The sequence below is a fragment of the Bactrocera tryoni genome, chromosome 2 (genome assembly GCF_016617805.1).
Source record: "Bactrocera tryoni isolate S06 chromosome 2, CSIRO_BtryS06_freeze2, whole genome shotgun sequence".
Lineage (NCBI taxonomy): Eukaryota > Metazoa > Arthropoda > Insecta > Diptera > Tephritidae > Bactrocera > Bactrocera tryoni.
In genome coordinates, this window is record NC_052500.1 from 9,597,095 (window position 1) to 9,603,420 (window position 6,326).

Here is a 6,326-nt window from a genome sequence, read left to right on the forward strand (position 1 = left end):
GCTGTGTGAGATATACGACATTGACATAGTTTAGGGAATTAAAAGACAGCGGCTACGCTGGCTAGGTCATGTCGTCCGAATGGACGAAAACACTCCAGCTCTGAAAGTATTCGACGCAGTACCCGTCGGGGGAAGCAGAGGGAGAGAAAGACCTCCACTCCATTGGAAAGACCAGGTGGAATATTGGAAGACCAGGTGGTTTCTCTTGGAATCTCCAATTGACGCCACATTGCAATACGAAGCTGGTGTTATAACTCGACTATAACCGCGTAAGCGGTTTCTACTGCAGTTAAAAAGAAACTCCAGGTGTTTTGTCGATATGTGAAAGACTTTTAGACCAACAGCTAGGAGTTATGAACATCTCAGGAGACAAAGGCTTCTAGCAGTTTAAGTGGGATTATTCGTGTCCACATGAGAAAACAACCAATTTACCTAACCTAACCTAACTTGCAGTCATAGTTTCATGAGTTAACGCAAAAAAAGACCTTTTGGTCCGAATCTTCACCGACGAATAGCTGGTGAATCGCAACTGAATTCATGCATTTCTGAAAGGGATGGTTTACTGGTAAAGGAAGGTGACAACATCAAGCAAAAACAGTCGTGATCGAATTGCCGCAAGCTGGTGCAAATAGTGGCCAAGCCTGGATATATGGTCAGGAAGAATCGTTAAGTATTAGCTGCTATCAAACTCTTCATTTGGATCCGACTTAATAATAACTGGACCAACAGAAGTAAGCATTCGCCAAAAAGTAGTCAGAGGTGGTCAATAGGAGAAGAACCGTGTTCCAATAGGACAACGTCAGGTTACAGACATTGATAGTGACTCGAAAGAAGCCTTTGGTTGGGTGGTTTTTAAGCATCCATTTTATAGGCCGAACCTGTCACCAAGTGATTATTACATATTCCTATCTATGCCGAATGATTTTGCTGTTGAAAAATTCAATTCTAAAGAGATTTCCTCTTTCTACACCATTATAAACTATTTTCAGGAAGAAATGACATTTAATCTTCAATTCTTTAATATTTCCTTTTAAATAAAATAATATTTTTGATATTCCCAAAAAATTAAAAAAAAGTTTAATAAATATTTTCCGAACTTCTCGTAAACTTTTCAAACCATCAATGTCCGCCACAACGCAAAAGAATTTGGGAAGAAGCAGAAATAAAAAAAAGTTGATTATTCACTTAACAAAGTTTGCTGATTGATACAGAGACAAGTGTGCGGAGGAGGGAGTTTGTGCGTGTGGCATTGAGCGCAGGTGGTTGTGACCATGGCGTAGCGTGGCAACCGTTGCCCGGGATTCAAGGACAAAAGTTAATAATGTACAACTTCATAACGGTAAATTAACTAGCAGACATTTTCATTTAAGTTGTTGCATGCTACGCCCACTTTCAACTTCTGTGCCACAGAGTAGTTGGGTATACAGTGATGGAGGGCGTCAATGGCTGAGTGCGTTAGGGGGCCGCATTGCCATCATTTGCATTAATATATGCGTAATTCACTGATAATATCCGGTCGCCAAGCATCGCCAGGCAAGTTTGCGTCATTGCAATAAGTGCATAACGGCATAAGAATATATATGTTTGTATTTTAGGGCAATTGAAACACCCTCTTACTGAATCTTCCCTCTGCAGGACGCTGGTCTATATAAGCACTTTGAGTTTTTTTTGTTGCTGCTGATTTAATTTGATTTGCGGATGGCCACGTCAATGAGATCTTTTGCTGTGCGATATCTAAATTTGCATCTCAATTTAATGAGCACAATGATTTCGATTTTTAATGCGTTGTAGAAATGGGCGTAAAAGTAAATTAAGTGAATTAAGGGGGGAGATATAAATATTTAAGAGTTAGATATATCAACCAAACTATTTACAGGTATACTACTATTAAAAGTATTCCTGTAGAAGAATCCATCGTCAACACATTGAAGCACGAATTTTCAGCTATCTAATTGACTGAAATTGAAACCAATGTAATGCCAGTTTTAGCCGTCAAGCTGCGAAAAATCTGAAACAAATCCTGGGTTATTGACTGTCGATAGGGTAAGAGGGAACCGTCATTAACAGATTCTTAGTTACGGCTAAAAAGACTGTCGAACTTTGATTGATATATTAAATATTTTAGGAAGAAGGAATAAGAAGGAAGATGGCAGGTTTGCAAAAAAAACTTCCGGAAATAGAGCCTTTACTATCCTCCAATTGAAATAATATCGAAAAAAACTTTAAAATTACGATGTATATATTTTTGTCTCACTCAGGATCTTAACTCACGGAGAGATGGGTTTAATAACGGATATGGTGTTTTAGAAACCAACTCAATTGTTAAAGAAGAGATAACTCCGACCGCGGAGAAACGATAAAATAAAACCTATAATCTAATGCCCAAAGCATACTGAAATTATGGAGGGAACAGTACTCTAGCCTGCTGAATGGCAGTGATCGCATAACACCAAGAGATGGTGAAGCCAATCAATGACGATGGAGCGGATGTTCCATTGCCCGTCTATGAAGAAGTTCAAATAGAAATTACCCGTCTGAAGAACAAAAGAGTCGCGATGGTCGATGGATAGCAGGCCGAGCTATTCAAATACGGCGGCGTAGAACTAATAAGGAGCATACATCAGCTTCTTCGTAAAATATGGAACTGTGTTTTGCTCAATCCACAAAAAGGGAGACCCCACAATCTGCGCCAACTACGGTAGGATAAGCCTTTTGAAGAGGTAGGATAAGGTTCTATCGAGCGTATTGTGTGAAAGATTATCCCCGCAAAACTAATTTGGCTGTGTAAACTGGCGTTAAGCAATACCAAAAGCTCCGTTAGGAAGAATCTTTCCGAGCCGTTCGATACCAAACGATGTTTCAAACAAGGCGACTCCCTATCGTGAGACTTTTTCAATCTACTACTGGATAAAATAGTTCTTGCCAACAGATACCACTTCGGACTTAGTAGGCAATTGAGAAACACTCCAGCTTTTAGAGTATTCGGCGCAGTATCCGCCTTGGGAAGCAGAGGAAAAGAAAGACCTCCAATCCGTTGGAAAGACCAGGTGGAGAAGGACTTGGCTCTACTTTCCTGGTCATTATCAAGTCCTCAAGCAACTTAATGTCAAAAGTTAGATGGCTAAATTCTATATTATGGACATCTAAGATTAACTAGTTAAATTTCGGTGCTAATGCAACTAAATAAGGTCAAAAAATATTTTAGGGATTATGACTGTGGCCCAGATAAGGTCGGGATGGCAATTACGCTACATATTTTTAAGACCATTAAGATACCTTCCCAATACAAAACAAAAAACAATATTAGTGCTTGAGAATCATTAAAATCTTCTGACATGCTTCGAATTATCCCTGAAAGGGTTCGTTGATACCCATTTTTATATAGGGTCTAGTAAAAAACTTTGCAGGAATAGGTAGTAAAGAGTTTGTGTCGGTGTAAGTAGTTGCTTCCCTCAGATGGTCCAATTGTTGACAGTACCAGTCCGAATTAAAAATTTCGATCACCAGCGATCCAACCAAACTCAAACCTTCTTCAGCAGCAATTCGGGCATGGCTGCCGTTTGCGCCGGCTTACCGAGGCTCAATAGCTGAGTTAACGTTGTTCTAAGTGTCATATATTAGATTATATTTCACCGAATAGACCAAGTCCAGCACGTACTGAAGAATATATAGCAGCCATAGCTGATAGATTCGAGATCTTAAATTGAAAGCGTTCAAAATACAGCTTGTGCAAGAACTGAATCCGCTCAGCATTCCCAAACTCTGTTCAGTTATGAGGCCCATTTCTGGCTCAATGGGGTTTAGTAGTTCAAAACAAGTAAGGAAGGCCTAAGTTCGGGTGTCACCGAACATTTTATACTCTCGCATGATAAAGTGATAATCAAGATTTCATTATACGTCATTTACATATTTTTCAAATACCGTATTTTTGTAAAGTTTTATTCCGCTATCGTTATTGGTTCCTAATGTATATACTCGTATTATACAGAGAAGGCATCAGATGGAATTCAAAATAGCGTTATATTGGAAGAGGGCGTGGTTGTGAACCGATTTCACCCATATTTCGTACATGTCAGGGTGTTAAGAAAATACTATGTACCGAATTTCATTGAAATCGGTCGAGTAGTTTCTGAGATATGGTTTTTGGTCCATAAGTGGGCGACGCCACGCCCATTTTCAATTTTTGAAAAATCCTGGGTTCAGCTTCCTTCTGCCATTTCTTCCGTAAAATTTAGTGTTTTTGACGTTTTTTGTTAGTCGGTTAACGGACTTTTAGTGATTTTCAACATAACCTTTGTATGGGAGGTGGGCGTGATTATTATCCGATTTCTTCCATTTTTGAACGGTATATGGAAATGCCTGAAGGAAACGACTCTGTAGAGTTTGGTTGACATAGCTATAGTAGTTTCCGAGATACGTACAAAAAACTTAGTAGGGGGCGGGGCCACGCCCACTTTTCCAAAAAAATTGCGCCCAAATATGCCCCTCCCTAATGCGATCCTTTGTGCCAAATTTCACTTTAATATCTTTATTTATGGCTTAGTTATGACACTTTATAGCTTTTCGGTTTCCGCCATTTTGTGGGCGTGGCAGTGGGCCGATTTTGCCCATCTTCGAACTTAACCTTCTTATGGAGCCAAGAAATACGTGTACAAGTTTCATCATGATATCTCAATTTTTACTCAAGTTACAGCTTGCACGGACGGACAAACAGACAGACAGACATCCGGATTTCAACTCTACTCGTCACCCTGATCACTTTGGTATACATAACCCTATATCTGACTCTTTTAGTTTTAGGACTTACAAACATCCGTTATGTGAACAAAACTATAATACTATCCTTAGCAACTTTGTTGCGAGAGTATAATTACCGCATTTGGGACAAAGAGCAACCCGAAGAGATTCAAAAGCTGCCATTTCATCCAGAAAAAACAACGCTTTGGTGTGGTTTGTGGGCGGGTGGAATCATCGGTCCATATTGCTTCAAAATCAAGTAAGAAAGTAACCGTCACTGGCGACCGTTATCGCGCCATGACAACCCATTATTTTATGCCTGAAATTGAAGCTCGTGATCTCGGCGATATTTGTTTTCAACAAGAGAGCGCCACTTCCCACATATCGTATCAATCAATGGACTTGACTTCGGTGAAATAATTTCACGTTTTGGGCTGATCGATTGGCCACCAAAATCGTGTGATATTACACCGTTAGATTTTTTCCTGTGGGAATATGTATGGTATTAAGCACTTAAGGGACCGACTTCAATCAATATTTTGTACACAGAGACCTCAAAGCCTATCGCTAAACTGAAAACTTTCGTGTGTCGCTTTGCAACTAGAAAGTTGCTGTAAACTCATAGAAAAGTTACATTGCGCGTGGCATTTATCGATTTACTATAAATACAGCCACTAAAAATAGATGCAACTACGTGTTTATATTTAGTTTTATTAACCACAATATACACATTTACACACTACACACATACAAATAAACAGTTATTTTATTTTTGTATCATAAATCACATACAGCCAACAATAAACAAGTCGGGGAGCGCTTGTAGAGGAATTCATGGCATGAAGAACACTAGTATGTGGCTTGTAATAGGCTGAAGGTGAGCGTCACATTCAAAATGGCCGACTGTGAAGTCAACAAGCGCGCACACACACACACGCACGAGTATAAATGGAAGGGAAGCGAGTGTGGTCCGAACAGAGCGACATGGAACAGCGCCTGGGATTGAGTGCACGTCTAGCAGTGCGGCAGGAAAAAATAGCAAAAAATATGCTGTGGCAAGACAATGTGGCATTTCATATATCAGTGCCGAGTTGCCAGTGTGGCATGGCATCAAGTTGGAGCTGGAACAATGCGCATAGCCTGGCAACAAACTAACTATGTTTCACGCACGATTGCCATTCAATGAAAGGCTGGGTGAATGTGTGCGTGTATGAATGGATGTACATATATGTGTATAACTGTATATTTGTGTCTGTGTGTGTTTGTCTACTATATATATGCGAGTATATTTGTTGGAATGCCACACTGTTTGTGGAAAATAACGCTTGTTATATAACTGCTTGTATATTTATTACATAAACTGCTGTCAGGCGCCATATTTTCACCGAAATATGAGCATGTTTGAGTGTGTGTGTATGTCTGCCGAGCTTGGCGCACACAGCTCCACCTAGTCGCTGCTGTGATTGGTCAAAAGCACAGGTGGCAACCCACACCACTCAGCTAGCGCGCAAAGTGTAGACTTGTGTGTGTGTTCGTGTATACATCTATTTGTGTGTGTGTGTTTGTGTTGTATAAGCAAGCTAAACAGT